Consider the following 16,476-nt stretch of genomic DNA (forward strand, 5'->3'; position numbering starts at 1 on the left):
TGTTATGGATTTTCCCTTTATTTCTATTGTATGATCTCTGTATTCTTCACACATATATGTGTAACTCTGTCACCTATTGTATTAGTGACTAGTTTTCCCAGTACTTTTCCATGGCCTTTCCCTAAGAAGAAGGACAAAACAAATTCCAGAAACCTGACCCTTGGTGGGGTACAAGGCCCCTGTGCTATCTTGGTTCTTCCTGGGAACCAAGGTTGAGAACAACTCTTCAAGATACATTCTCATGGACAAGGTACAACTAGTGTTGAGGTGGGGACTCCAGAGAAGGGGCTTGACTTTGTGGGGGAAATTACATCATGTCTTGTCCTCCTAATTGGTGTTTTTTATCAATTATGCTAATTTCCTAAAAACCTATAAAATATACTCACCTGTGGGGGAGGTGGGCTTTTGTGGACATCTTTCCATATCTGCCTCTGAAGACCTTTGAGTAAAAATACACTTTTATATTACCCCCTTTCTAAAATTACTTAGAGTTTCATTTCCAGGTTGGGAAACAGGAAATAATGCCTTAGAAAATAAAGCTTTTTCTATATAAAAACCATACTTCCTAGAGGACAACATATCTCACATATGTATTTTGTTTACTTGTGTTTCTGCACTATCTAGAGAAATGTATTACTTCTAGTGCGGTTTAAAGCAAGAAATCTGGATCTGGAGTCTCTATATGGAATGTCTAAGTGTTGTAGATTTAGTTCTTATTGTGTATAAATAATCATAATCTGTGGTGCAAGGAATTCCTACCATGTGCATGGGTAGGGGTTAAAGCACTATGCCTAAAGTGATACCAGTGTTCCCTTTGGGTTTCGAGGATGCATCAACAAAGAGTTTTGCATTTTTGCTGGTGAGCCAGCAAAATTTGGTTCTAAGTGCTTTAATCAGCAGGGTTAACACACAGTCAAATTGCCAGTGATATTTGCGGCTCGTTGCAGACTTTTGCAGGGAATATAAAACATTGATTCAGGGACTGTGATAATTTTCTTTTGTTACAAATGTTTGTAAATATTTATGAGAGTAATTGCCAGTGTAGTTATAAATCTGAATATCATGCAACTGTCTTTTTTCAGAAACTTTTAGTAGTTTTATCATTCATTACTGTTACTGCATTACTTCGTATTGTCCTACTGCCTGGCAACTATAAATTCCATGTTGCATCACAATGGTAACACTTCTCTTAAAATTTCTCAAAGGATTCAAAAATAAATAGAAATATTGACATTAACACTTTACATCTCACAGGATTTTATTTTAGAGGATATCAACTGACATGTAAATTTTACATCTACTCTTTAGAGTTTTTACATTCTTATCCTGAATAAAATCAGAATTTTAGGTTTTATATGGAGCTAGTAGTATAATAAGAACTGGTTTGGCTTTAGTATTTCTCAGTGCTTTATTTCAATGAAAACATCTAGTTTATTGAAAAGTTTCTCCTGTTGAGCATTTTCAGGTCCAAGATGTTTGCAGAAATTGTATACTGGCTTATTGTAAAAATATTCAAAGTATATAATCAAATCTATAAAGGTGAGGAGGGAAATGTGCTGCATTTTTTCTTACATGTCTTTTTTTATTATTACTTCTTTCTCTTTAGCCTCTGCTTTTCAAGTAAGTAACAGCTACTTTCCACCATAATCTCACTCTTCTATTTATTTTATGGTTGGTTTTTTTGGGGTTTTTTTTGGTTTTTTTACTGCAATGTGTGTCTTTAATTCCAGTGAAAAAGGCACTTAGTGTAGATTTTTAGTCAAATCAGTAATATATCTGGCCACAGCTCTCTAGTGCTGCTTCTATTAATTTTCTAATAAATTAGCATCTCACATAAATTCTAACAGACTTATATCTCTTTAATTAGATGTTAGACAGTTACAGATGCCACTTACAGCTCCTCATGTTTCTGGAAGATGGAAGACCAGAGTGAGCTGTGGGCTAATGAGAATTTCCTTATTAGGATTAGTTTTTGGCACTCCACCTTGAAACAAGGAAAATAGATTGTTTGCAGCTCTTACAAAAGGGTAACAAGACTTGTGACAAAACTTAAACTTAGGGCTACTAGGTGCTTTTTTTTTGAGTTATTTCAGTTGATATCATAAAGATCATTTGATCAGTATTCGAAGGGGTATATAACAAGCCATATTTAAAAATTATTTTCTCTTCCTTTTCAGTAATTCCTTTCAGAAATTTTTCCATATCCCTTTTGAGATATGGCAGCATAACTCTTCTCTGCTTAAAATATATTTACCCAGTATATATTGGGACTGCATTACTCAAGGTGTCTGTATTTAGTCTGAAAGAATATTACATTCAGCCATGATTCCTATTACACAAGTTTTTAGAGTTTTCCAGATCTTACTAGCAGGTTCTGACTCTTTTAACACCTATAATTCCATTTAAACACTTTTTTGTTTAGCTTACAAACTGAAAGAGTATGCTCTGACTGTTTTTAGAGAGATACATATTTATAAAACATAGACAAAAATAATCAGAAATGTGAAATTCCATCTGGTTTTCTCTCAAATAACTCTGAGTTACAGAACTTCTCTCTAAAACTCCAAATATAGCAAAAATAAAATGTTTTAAGGATAACATTTTAAAATTTAGATATAATTTAGACACTTTAGCAGAAGAGTATGCAAGACTTTTTATAAATGAGCTAATTTCATTAGCTAATTTTGTTTTATTATTTTATTTTGAGTTTTGAGTAGTCTGAAGGATTTGGGTATGAGAGTACTAAGTTCACTGCTTAGAATTCACTACTGCTTCCTTTTTTTGGGGGATACAGGGGAATGGGAGGAGGAAGGGAACAAGATTCTTTCAGATCATCATATTTCTAAAAGCATTTTAAATACCAATATCTTAACCACCATATTTGCATCTTCCTCTTAAAGAGGAAAATAAACCCTCACTTCTTTCTTGTGCAGATTTTGAACAATATAAAAATCCATGTTTTGATTGCACCTCTGATGAAGAAAGTCTAAGGTTTAATATGAATATTACCTAGCCAGTTAGCAACTCCAGAGAGTAGCACTATATTTTAAAAGAAAATACACATAAGATTCAGCAAATACCTAAATTGTTTAGGAATAGTATGATTCTATGTCATTTATTGCAGAAAAAAAGCATTGGGAAACGCATAAATAAACATGCCCTCAAAAGATTGCTTGTCCAGTTGAAATGACTTGGTTCTTAAATTTTGCAGGAAAAGGAGACTGAATAGTCTACAAAATGGTAGAGCATAGAGGAACCTCCAAATTATATATTGTTTGTGGCCACATGAAGGTAGGGCCTGTGTTTCTGAACCATTTTCTGTCTTGGGCTTGCAGTACTATAGAATCCACAAAACTCCATGTAAACAGATCCAAGGATTTATTGTAACCTGTAAAGACAAAAAGATGACATGGATGAAGGTATTGAGTCGTTCCTTAGTAAATTTGCAGATGACACTATGCTGGAAGCATGTGTCAATCTGTTGGAAGGTAGGAGGGCTCTACAGAAAGACCTGGAACAGTTGGATGGATGGGCAGAGTCAAAGGGGATGAAGTTTAATAGGTTCAGGTGCCAAGTCCTGCATTTTGGCCACAATAACCCCCTGCAATGTCATAGGCTGGGGACGGTGTGGCTGGACAGGGCAGAAAGGGACCTGGGGGTACTGGTGACAGCCGGCTGAACATGAGCCAGCAGTGTGCCCTGGTGGCCAAGAAGGCCAATGGCTCCTGGCCTGGATCAGGAATAGTGTGGCCAGCAGGAGCAGGGAGGTCATTGTACTGTACTTGGCACTGGTGAGGCCACACCTGGAGTGCTGTGTCCAGTTCTGGGCCCTCAGTTTGGGAAGGATGTTGAGACTCTTGAGCATGTCCAGAGGAGGCAACGAGGCTGGTGAGGGGCTTGGAACACAAACCCTGTGAGGAACGGCTGAGGGCTGAGGGATATCTTGGAAGTCTCTGATCACTAGTCACTTCCTAGTGATTCTGTGTGAAATTTATGTACCTCTATGTAACAGCAACTTCCCAGCTTTCTATAGCTGTTTCTCATTACATCTTCATCTGTTCAATTATTTGGTCATCTATTGAAGTAATCTTGTGTAAATCTGAGCTGGGTAAACATCTTTACTAAAATGAATAGATTTTTATTTTTTCTTACTAAAGATTAGCTATTTCAAATAATTAATAACTCTTCTGGCTTGCTTCTGAAACTAATCCAGGGCTTTCTTAACAGCTTTCAAATAAAGATCCCAGAAATTCTGATGTAATATGTGATAAAGCTGGGCATCAACTTTTACTTGAGATTCTCACATTTATTACATTATAAAGCATTACACTTTGCTTTTAAACTTGATGTTCTGTTTAAAGCTAATACTGAGTTATTTCTGAACACCCAGGTTATTCTGAATTAATACCTAAAATATGTGGAGCTGTAACTATTAGATCACTGACGAGATATCCCTATTACATGATCACTGACCCGTATACCCCCATGATTTTAATTCATCTTTTTAAGCCTGCAGTTTAAATTTTTGGTGATGATTAAAGTATCCTTATTAGTCATTGCTAGTAAACAGTAGCCTAAAGTTTGGAAAGCACTGCTGTGACAATTTTCAATATGAGGTTTGTATTTTGCCTAAATGAGAATTTTATAGGAAAATTCCAAAGCATTGCATAATTGTTCTTATAATGCGTACCCCAAAACTCAAACAAACAAAAAAAACCAACTCCTCTGCAGACATGCACAATAGCTGACACAGTAATTTTCACTGAGGAGTTTATTCTCTCAGAAATATAGTATCACACCATCTGTTGCAATGGGCATGCATTCATATGGCAATACCCAAATCAGACCACATCAAATAGTTGCAAGCAAATTCTCTTGGTTTTGTAATTTACTAGTCAGTGGTCCTGTGCTAAGTAGTCATGTCATCTTCCATAGATTGTCCACTTCAGGGCTGTAGTTCACACCTGCTGATAAATATTTATTTATAGAGAAATTACTTACTTTTGTATAGAAAATAGCTGTGTTGGTAACTTGATCACCTAGAATTCAATTCTGGAAATAGTTTCTCAAATAAGCAAGAGCAGAAACTTATTATCAAAAGAACTGGAGTCCCATCTGTACAAGTTTGATTGTTTACTTGCATTTGAATAAAGGAGTCTTCAAACCCAAATTTAGAGTTGGATACTTGTCATCTAAGCTGCTTTTTCTATGACTTTTCTCTATGGAATTGTGTATCTTCCCTCCTCTGCTCTTGCAGCAACTAAAATAACCACAGGCAGTGACTCTGAAGTTAGAAAACAAAGCAACAAGAGGCAATCCTTTCCTATAATGGTTATTTGCAGGAGGTATGTAGTGATAATTCACTTGATTCATGTTACTGTTGTGTGACTTCAAGACAAAGTTAGAGTGGTAAAGATTTGCAAATGCATGGCGGGGACACAGTGACTTCACTTGCAAAAAAAACACCACACTGAAACATGTGAACCCCAAACCCCCAAATTCTGACTGTCCAAATTAGGTACTTTTAAACAACTCCAACTATAATAAGATCTACAAGTTGCAGAGTACAATTGGATTTGAATATGTTAAAAAGGTATTTCAGATGTATTGTTCTGTATAGTTTAAAAGGTAGACTTTTTTCCTATTTTTAGCTCCATTTTTCTTTGTGTAGATTGGAATAGAATAAGATTTGGAGCAAGTTATGAGGGATATCCTGGTTACACCACTTGCTGCAATGTTACAATTTATTGTGGTACCAAGGATTGCATATTTGTACTACACAATAAACCAGCCAAAATAATAAAGTTTAGAACAGACACAATGCCCACTAGTGACATAGTAAATCCAAAAAATTCTTTAACTATTTTTCTATTCTTTAAATTTGTTTTATTGACTTGTCCTTTAAAGTCATGCCTAGGTGAAAAGATGTTTTGAAGACATGAAGGAAATGAGACTGATGGTCTTAAAGCAAGAAGAAGAAAGAATGAAGTAAAAATTGGAGGAAATTCCATCAAAAAACCTGCAATTTTCCTATGCTTTCAGACATTTTGTTATTTATTTTCTTAATTTAAATTGCTAGTTACCTTTTGAAATCATATCACAAGCACGGAAATAAGTGCAAACAAGTGAAAAACCCCATATTTATGGGCTTCTGCATGTTTTGTCTGTCTATTAAAGTGCTATAGCAGTACTTGAAGCGTGAACTGAGGATGTTTCTATGAATATCTAACATTGCTGTATTAAAGTACTGTATTTCTTTCATAAATGTGAAGTCTGAAGGAATCAGATCTGTTAGTCTTCATTCCACTCTCATATTTCCTCATGAAATAACATTTTAAACACTTTATATTTAATAATTGTAATTGTCTTTTATGTGTTTTATTAAAATTTGGTTAGCAAGTCAATTTAAAAGCTTCAGGTGCTATTTGTGAAAGAGACTTCATTGAAACCCTTGGCTCATACAAAAAAAAATCATCTGGAAAATTGTGAAATACTAGAAAGTATAAAATCTGTAACCCACCACTGCACTTAGGTTTTAAACAGATAGAATAGTTTAATCAGAATATGGAAGTAAAAATTGAGAGGCAGTTTGAATGTAGCTGTCAAGACAAAAATATTGACACTCATGGGAAGTGAGCTTGAGAGATGTACTTCTGTCCAGTGTGCTCAATCAAAGATCTGGCTGAAAGCATTGCCTGTTCAAACACATGTGGAAGAAGGAGCAAAAATAATGGTGAAGAAGTAAGGGAAATCCAGGAAATCAGCAATCAAGATATTTATGGCGTTGCACAACACTTCAAGACAATAAACCCTCATTTGTATTTTTCTCCCCACACACATATCTGTTTTCACCATGTTTATGTAACAGCATGAGAGCTGTCAGGTGTACAAAGGTGTACAAAGTCATGGCTGAAATTAATTTATAGAACTTAGTGTGAATGCATATGAGTTTTCACTGGTGGCCTTTCTACTTTTTCTTCTGCTTGTTCATTTAGTAATCCTTGTCATAGGCTGTAGGGTTGAAGAAACCCACATTTCTCCCTTCACTTAAAAATGACCTGGTGCTAAGTATCACAGGATGAAGCGATATCTGTTTAGTATCAGACTACCTTGTAACTTTTCTCTAAAAAATTCTTTTTCGTTTCTTTTTTCTCTTTCTCTGATTCTGCTGTACTTCTTCTGCACTTTTTCTTTCCTCCTGGATTTCTCAGTCTCCTGTGAGTGGAGCTCCTTTGGGATCTTCCCTCGTGGGGAGTCCCACTTATCTCAGTTCTCTAGGTTTGAAGAAAACTCCTGAGCTTGTTAGAATCTTGTTTCTCATGTTTATTAGAAGGTCATTACAAAACTTGGCAGGTCTCTTGAGACTGGCTGCACAAGGTTAATTCACCACAACCAGGCTTATTTTCTTCTGTTGTTACAGAATGGCCTTGTGGCTCACTTTGTGTTTGAAAGCAGAAAATGTCCCCGAACCATGCAGTTGTTTTATCTTTATGCTTATTTTTATCCAATTAACAATAGACATGTATATTATTTTTCTTAATGACCCAATGATCCAACACCTGTGTGCTGCACTGTGGCATTTTCTGTCCAATCACTTACTATTACCCAAAAACCTCTAAGAGAAGAACATGAAAAAGAAAGAAGATGGACAAGAGACAACACCCTAAATCCTCCATCTTGTCTTCTGTTCTCTAAACTAACTTTTTCACCCAGTGACTTAAGAAAACTTTCTGATCTACACACTTACACTTTTAGCTTTTCTATTTGACTTTAACAGTTGTTTTCATGTATTACCATGAAAACATGCTCATAAATTTCATATTATATGAAATTCAGTGTTTTTCTGGATCTTAGAATTAAGTATCAGAAACAAAGGCACACACTCTGTATCTGAGACTCCAACACTACCTGTTGCAGTAAATTAAGCCAAAAACAGTTCTTTGCATAATATTATTCATATTTTGAAATCTTAACAAGTATGTGTGAAACCATTTATCTGGATGTTGATGTTTGGCTCAATGGCTTGAAGAGAGAAGTGCTGTCCCCCAGCCATCTTTTTTAGAAGGATTGTTAGCTATTAAGTACAAGAGGGGTGACCTTTAGGGTCACCGGTGCTCTTGTGAAGTACGAAAGAAAAGTGTTGCCATTTTGTTGCATCTCAGACTCAAACTAGGTTAAAATGCAATGTTCAACCCGTTGGAGGATAGAGAATTCCACTCAGTCCTTAGCTTTTTCCTAATGGCTGTCATTGCTTTTCCTACCTTGGGGAAGCTGTGGTGTGGATATAGGAAGCAGTAGCTCAGGGTGAAGGAGCTGCAATCCCTGCCCAGCTGTCTGTGTCTGTGCTGCCTGGGCGTGCACAGGGGAGGTCCACTGGCACTGTCCTAATCTCCAGTGGTTTAAATCTCAGGTCACAGTGGTTTAAATCTCAGGTCAGGTAACAAGACCCCCCCTTTTTTGCTGAGCTGATTCAATTCTCATGTTAGAATGAATGAATGAATGAATGAATGAACGAATGAATGAATGAACACTGTTTTCCTTCCTTGGTAATCACTTTGTTCCATTTTTACCCCCCAAACAAGCTCCAGCTCTCAAGGAATCATGCCTTTAGCCATGGACAATTTGTCATTGCAGGGTTGTTTACAGCCCTGTCTCTTTGTGCCTGTCTTTCAAATCCCTGTTCTCATCCTGTCCTTCATGCTGCATTTTTATTTGTCAGATCACAGATTAGTTTATTCTACAAAGAATTTGTTACTACTGCAGATCAGAATATATGTTATGTGCATTTCACCTTGTAAATTAATTGCTGCCTTCCAACTGCATTGCATCAAATGTAAGAAAGCCGTAACTATATTCCTCTAAGTGAAATAATCCTAGAAGTGTGTTCTTCTTCCCCTAAGTGTGCACTTCAATGTGTAGCCAGGTTTCTTCAATTCTTTTGTTTTGATGTGCAAAACATCGTGTAAAGAAAGAATGAGCTGAAAGTTGCCAGATAGTACATTAGCAAAAACAGTCCCTTTCTTTGTTTCCTTCCTCTCCTGCAGGCAGCACTTGCAGCTTCTCAGAAGGGGACTATCAATGGTATCTGTTTTTCCTACAGGTCTAACAAAAAAATCATCCCCTCCCTCCTTTTGTAGTCACATTATTATGGTCAGCAGAGAATTAAGAACCAAATGATTGCATGCAGCCAGGAAGACAGCAGTGTGACTTTGTAGGTAGTTAGACTAAAGAACTGAGCTGGTTTGCTGTTGGTCTCCTTCCCTGAGAAGTCCAGAGGTGATTCCACAGCAGTAGGAGTGGGATAGACTGACAGTGCCCTGAAGTATCCTGGTTGCTACTGGCTACAGTGAAAACAAATTTAATTATTAACCAATCAAGATGCCAGGATCACTCCTTTAGCCTTTTACATGGTTCCTCTGTCAATACTGAATGTCTTTTCAACTACTCTGGGACTATTTGGTGGAAATTTTAAAATTTCCTGTAATAGCCCAAGGGCTTGTGTTAGGCTTGCCTGGAATAGAGTTCATTTACTTCAATTACAATTACATAGCAGCTGCAATTGTGCCATGTTTTGGATTTGTGACTAATAGTATCGTTAACATAGGCATGTGAATACTATAAAAAGTGTTTAAATGGTGTCAAGGCCTTTTCTGTTTCTCGAGGTGCCCCACCACCAAGTAAGGGGTGCACAAGAAGCTGTGAAGGGACATAAACAGGACAGCTGACCTCACTGAATTAAGAGATATTTCACATCATACGATGTAATGCTCAGAAATAAAATCTGGTGGAAAGGAGGAGCATGAGACACTCATAGGACTACAGCATATGTCTTCCCAAGTAACCATTACTCGTGATGGAGCCCTGTTTTCATGGAAGTGACGAAACACGTGCCAGCCAGCAAGAATCAGTGGATTAATTTCTTATGTTGCTTTGCTTCTGTGTGCAGCTTTTGCAACAAAATTGGTTCAATCTCAGTTTACAGTTTTTTCACTGTTATCCTTCTCATTCTCTTCCTGATCCATATTTTGGGGAGAGTGAGTGAGCAGCAGAGTGAAGCTCAGTGTCCTGTTTGGGTTAGCTCACAACAGTGCTACAGCATGAAAATAAAGAAAAATCTATCTATATAAATAAATGTTAGACTAAAGTTGAAATTTGCAATAAGCATATGTCTTTCTCACCAGGATTAACATGACAGCAAGGTATAAAATGGTTGGATTTTTCACACAGTAATTAGTTAGGGTTAGTAAAGTAAGTAAAGTAAGTAATTAGTAAAGGATTGCCACTTTCTCTCTACAGCACATTTAGGTTTTTAATTTGCTTAAGTGTGGAAAGTATCCTACAATTTGCTCACTACTTACTTTAAAGTGGACAGGAGTTTATTTTTAGGTAAAGGTTTGCAGATTAACCACTGGGCTCTTGTCACTCACTTTCCTTCAGACTTGAATGTGAGACTGGACTATTAGAAAGACTTAGGTGTGATATTTGTTCATTACTGATGAAACTGAACCTCTTGATAAACAAATCTTAGCAGAAAAAAAAAATCAAAACATTCATATTTCTCTACATACTTAAATCTCTAGTTAAGTAGAGACCTTCCTTTTTAATGATAGCTGTTGGGTAAAGCAGGGCAGACACCAAAGCAAAATCCACAAACACAGGAAAGCAGAACAAAGTACATGTGATGCTAAAATACACTTTTCTTGTGGAAATTTTTAAAGCCCTGAGAATTTTTTCTGACTATGCCTAGAACAGTGTTCTACAAATTTAACTTCTCTTATTGTACCCTCTACTGTGTTGGTATTACGTTATGCAGAAATTTGGGTGTAAAGGTTAATAGAATTGCTCAGTTGGTGATAACACTCAAATCAGTAACTGCCTCTGGATCCTGAACAGAACAGAAATTATACTATTAACATTGGCTTTAATGCTTACTCCAGCAGTGGTCACGTTTTTCCCTTAGAGAAATAATCAGCAGAAGGACAAATTGGAGATGTATTTGCAGATTTAAAATGCTTACCCCCTACAAATCCCACAGCCAGCTGAATTGTGGTCAGGTGGAAGAAACTGTGCTGCCTTTTGAGAACCATCAGGCAGTATTTCCAGGTTTGATCTTACATTTCTAAATTTGTTTTTTATACTCTGGAGTTTTGTCTCAGGAATCCATTCCTCCTTTATGGAGGAGTGAAAAATAATGTGGCTCTGCCACATTCACTGTATTTGCCTTTTGCATTTATTTCTGTAGGAGATAAACAACTTTTGACCATTGATAAAAAGGGCAGTAGAGACTGTTTCTGTCCTTGGAGTTCTTTCCTGAAAAAGTAATTGGAATTCTGAAGTAACAGAGACTGATCAACATCCTTGTTTTTCTGACTCATATCCATACCTTCCTGAAAAAAAAACAAAAATCCCTAAATCCCTAAAATATTTTGGAATAGAAGTGTTAGCAGTCACTGGCAATTTGAAGTTTGAGAAATGCTCTGATACCAAATACATAACAAGGATATTCATTGTAACAATTGTGATTGGAGCAAGACCTCTTTATTTTTGGGTTTAATTATGGCAGTGCAATCCTGGTCCAGTTGAATACAGTGACAAAATTTCCATTAACCTCAGTAATGCAGAACTTTGCCTGAGGAGTTTCTGTTGCCATTACTAATAGAGGTATAAGCCTCCAATAATGCAATCAAGATCTATCGAGATCAGATTCTGTGTTGTGCCAAACTAATAATATTCAGGAAGCAGATCACAATCTATAAAAGAGTGCAACGTGCTAAGACTTACATTCTTTTCACATCTCCATTAAATTAGAACAGTAATACAAGCTTGTTCAGTACAGTAATCCCATTCTTCAGTGACAACATGCAGCTTCTCCTTTCAGTAGGCTCAAAATAACTGCATGATCTTTTCAAAGACTCAGTATTGCAGTGTGAAATCATGGCAGTGCTTTTCTCAAATTCAGGTTATGTTCTTAACTAATTTAGCTGTGTCCATCAAACAGCAATCTGTTTCTGTATCTGAGTGCCGTGGAAGTAAAATCTGTCCTTCAAAAAGGAGAATTAGTTTCTCTATTAACCACTGGAATGCTCATAAAAAAGCTTAAACGGACTAACTCTTGACTATATGCTCTAATCAAAAGTTATGTCACTCCAGGCAATTGAGATGTGTGAGTCTGATTTTAAAGCAGGTGCTCATATCTTCAAAATAACCACTGTTTTGTTATTTGCTGGGGTTTTTTTTCCTGAATTAGTGGTCTAATAGGGGGTAGAGAATGTACTGAAAGATAAAATAACTAGCTTGAAGTAGCAAGAAAAACAGAAGGAATCTAAGCCTGTATCTGTGTTTTAGGTTAACATTTTCATAGTTGTTTCCTTAAATTTCTACCGCTCACATTGAAGTGTATTATATCATTACAGCCCCTCACTCCATAGAATGTTGACAAAAGAGGTCACAAACCTTGTTCTGTAATTGCAAAGAATCCTGCCATAGTACCTCTATATCTGCAAAGTCATCAAGGACAGTGCATAGTACATGAGTTAACAAGCTGAAAATAAATAGTACTGAAAAATGAATATGATATGATTGAAATTTATTTTTTTAACCAAAAAAAAGTGTCTACAAACAAGATGTGAACATAAAACACAGCATCATTCTAGAGCTTGAAACAAAAGGTGGAGAATTACCTGTTTTTACAAGAATAAATTATCAGATAAGGTAAAGGTAAGCACAAGTTACCAATAAAATATTTTGTGTCATACAGTAACAGATTTTAATTTATATAATAGAAACTACATATGCTTGCCCAGCACAAGCAAGTTCATTTTCCACAACAACAGCTTTTATGTAGAGTGAGATTTAGTAGAGATCTTATTTCTTTAACACACCTGAGACTCCTGGCTGAAGAGTCCAAGCCCACACGACTGAGGACATTTCTTGTTGAGCAACAAGTTTGTACAGGTTTTGACCTGCATGAAAATTAGTTAATGAGAGGAGATTGTGCTTGCAACTGACTGCCAGGTGGGTCTGTGTATTGGGTTTGCAAGGCCAGGTTATGGTAGTGGCGGGGACTACAGGCGTGACTTCTGTGAGAATTTTCTGGAAACTTCTCCTATGTCCCACAAAACCCATGCCAGGGGGCTCCAAGACAGGCCCTCTGCTGCCCAAAGCCAAGCCCATCAGAGACTGTGGTAGCACCTCTGGGATAAAGTTTTTAAGAAGAAGAAAAAAAACATACTGCACAGCAGCAGATGGGAGAGAGGGGTGAGAGGAGCAGTCCTGCAGGCAACAAGTCAGTGAGGAAGGAGAGAGGGCAGAGGTGCTCCAAGTGCTAAAACAGAGATGCCTCTGCAGCTCGTGGGGAGGAAAACTGTCTCCCTGCAACTCATGGAGGTTCATGGTTGAGCGGAGATCCACCTCAGCCCATGGCAGTCTCCATAGTGTAGCAGGTGGGTATGCCCAGGGTAGACTGTGATCCTATGGGAAGCCCATGCTGGAGCAGGCTCCTGGCAGGACCTGAGGCTCTGTGGAGAGAGTATCCCACTCTGGAGCAGCCTATTCCTGAAAGACTGCATCCTGTGGAAAGGACAGGCTGGAGCACTTTATAAAGAACTGCAGCCCAAAGAAAGCACTCACATTCCAGACGTTCATGGAGAGCTCCCATAGGAGAAACTCCATGGTGGAGCAGGGGAAGAATGTGCAGAGGTGTCCTTCTGAGGAATAAGGACAGACTGAGGTGTTGAACTGACTGCAGCCCCCATTACCTGACACCCATTGCGGGGGGGGAGGTAGAGATTTCTGGAGTGAAGTTAAGCCCAGAAAGGATGGAGCAGTGGGTAGAAGGTGCTTTTAAGAAGTGGTTTATTTCTAATTATTCTACTCTGATTTGATTGGTGATAAGTTAAATTCCCTCAAGTTGAGTCTGTTTTGCCAGTCACAGTAGTTTTTGAGTGATCTCTCACTGTCTATCTTGACCCTTGAGCTTTTTGTTATATTTTTGATTCCCTGCTCAGATGAGAAGGGGAGTGATAGAGCAGCTTTGGAGGATACCTCACCTCCAGTCAGGGTCACCCCAATACAATGATACAGTATTGTATTGTATCTAGGTAAATCTAGGAGTAAATTCCAGGACTGCTATCTCTCTCCAGGTGGTGTGATAAATGGAGAGCAAAACTATAGAGCAAAATAGGATGCCTCAAAATAGAAAAACAGTGTCCATAATATCTCTCATGGAGACAGTTTCCTTTTTCGTCTTGTTTTTGTTTAAGGGAAAAGAAAAACTCTGATACAAAACTGAAGTAATAACTTCAGTGCTGTGGGTTTGTACTTCAAATAGCCTGATACGGCTCAAAGAAAAGCAAGAGGGTTTCAACCCTAAAAGGCTGCATAGGTAACAGACATTTTCTAGTATCTTCCTTAGAATATTCTTGCCATCCCTTAGGAAAGAAAGCATTTTTTTCCCTACTGTCTATGTCATCTTTTTTGAATGCTCTGAGCAGGTGTTTCCTGGCCCCTCCATTCTTTGAGTTGAATTTTCTGCTTCCTCTGTTCATGTATTGTGTCCTTCTTGGTAGCCAGAGGTGAACAGCTAATATTTTTGTCATTATTTTTTCCATTCAAACTCTGTTCCCTCATACAATTCCATTCACATTTTTATTCTCTGTAATGTTTCATTCTCAGCAGTCAGAATTAGTTTTGTGACCATCGGCCATCCAATACCCATTAGACCCAGAGAGGAAATATAAAAAGTGCTTGGAAGGCATTGATGGTGTGAGCTTCTACAAAGGGAATACCTCCATTGAAGGCTCATCTGAGCTAATTAGTACTGGGATTAAAGTGTTCCAGTCAGCCTAACCTGAGTATAAGCATTCTCAAAGCAAGGCCTTCTGTGTATGGCTGTCCCTGAACAAATGCACCTGTGTGCCCAGGAGAGCAAAGCCCTGCTGCTTTGTGCTGTTATGTTCTGGGATTTGCTCCTGTGCAGCTGAGTCAAATGTGAGAAAATGTCTTGCTTTGGAAAGGTCAACACATCTCTTTTGTTTCTGAGGACAGGTTCTGGGCTAAGCTAAGGGACATAATAGCTGTTAGTTCATACAAATAGCTGAAATCCAGTGTGCCTAGGGTCAAGTAAGTATACAACAAGGTTGTTCAGAGGTAAAAATAGTGGGGTTTTAAGACTAAAACCAAAGTCTGTAGTGGATATGTTCTTGCCTACCTAATTTATAATCTGGTATCTGGTCATACATATGACCAAATAAATATGCCTACATGTAGTTGAACTGTCCACCTTTACACTAAAGAAACCCCTAACATATACTTAAGAATCTTTTCCAATGCTGCATGCACCAAAGCTTATGGAAAGCCTAAAGAGTGATATTGTTACTATTTATATTTTTTCATTTATAATAGTGAAGAAAGTTCAGGGTCATATTTAGTGAAAGCTGATAGGTATTTGGAACAAAATTAGATATGATAATGCTGATATTCTAAGTGATTGACTGGTGAGAGTTTTTAATATGGTGATATTTCTGTTGACAATACAGATATTAAAAACTCTCAGATAGTTTCAGATGACTTGTGATCCAGTTTGAAAATGGCATATTTGATAGCAAAAAGATTACTGTCAGGCTTCTCTGCTTGGAACAGGAACTTGCTCCTGATGTATAAGTGTATGCTTCTAGGCAGAGGCTCATATTCCCAAACCTCCTTATATTTGGACAAGCCTTCTCCTCAAATGTTCAGCTAGAAGATTTAATTTTAAGAATTATATCTATGGGTTACTTGTAAATGACTTAAAAATGGGAAAGTTTCTTACAATATTACAATCAAATGATCAGCTACTTTAGGGCTCAACTTGACATTACAAGGCAAAGCAAATAAAGTCTAAAGCAGATTTGAAATTTTCTACCAAACCCATATCATGGTCAGGATAAGAACTGAAGGTAAGAATATGCTTTTGTAAATGTACTTTGCTTAAGGATTTATAAGGTAACCGAAACCTACAGCAACTTCAAGTTTAATGGAACAACCTATAAAAATTATTTTTTATCTAACTAAAATTTTATTTAAGAAAAACATGGTGCAAGGCAGAGTACTCCAAATTTATCCCTTCTTAGAATGATATACCGTTAACTTCTTTGGAGTCACTAGTCAATAAAATGTGTGTAAAATATCACATTCTTGTTTAAGGACCAAAAAAAAAAAAAAAGACAGAAGGGTGGGTCCATATATTTTCTGGGTTTAACAAAAAAGAAGCAATGTGTCTTGCTGCTTATCGCAGTCTACCAAAGAATCTGACATCCTCAGACTGAGATGAGTGAAAAAGGGAAAAAGTGTAGAAAGTAGAGGAAAAGAAGATGTTTCATGGAAAAAATAAAAATACTTGTCAATAACTAATTGTAAATTTTACCATGCAAAATTCATAATGTAACAATTTAAATATTATGCTACACTTTACACATATCTTACATATATATTTCATAC

The sequence above is a fragment of the Pseudopodoces humilis genome, chromosome 1 (assembly GCF_049639895.1).
Source record: "Pseudopodoces humilis isolate 2021_Gansu_Grassland_sample_001 chromosome 1, ASM4963989v1, whole genome shotgun sequence".
Classification (NCBI taxonomy): domain Eukaryota; kingdom Metazoa; phylum Chordata; class Aves; order Passeriformes; family Paridae; genus Pseudopodoces; species Pseudopodoces humilis.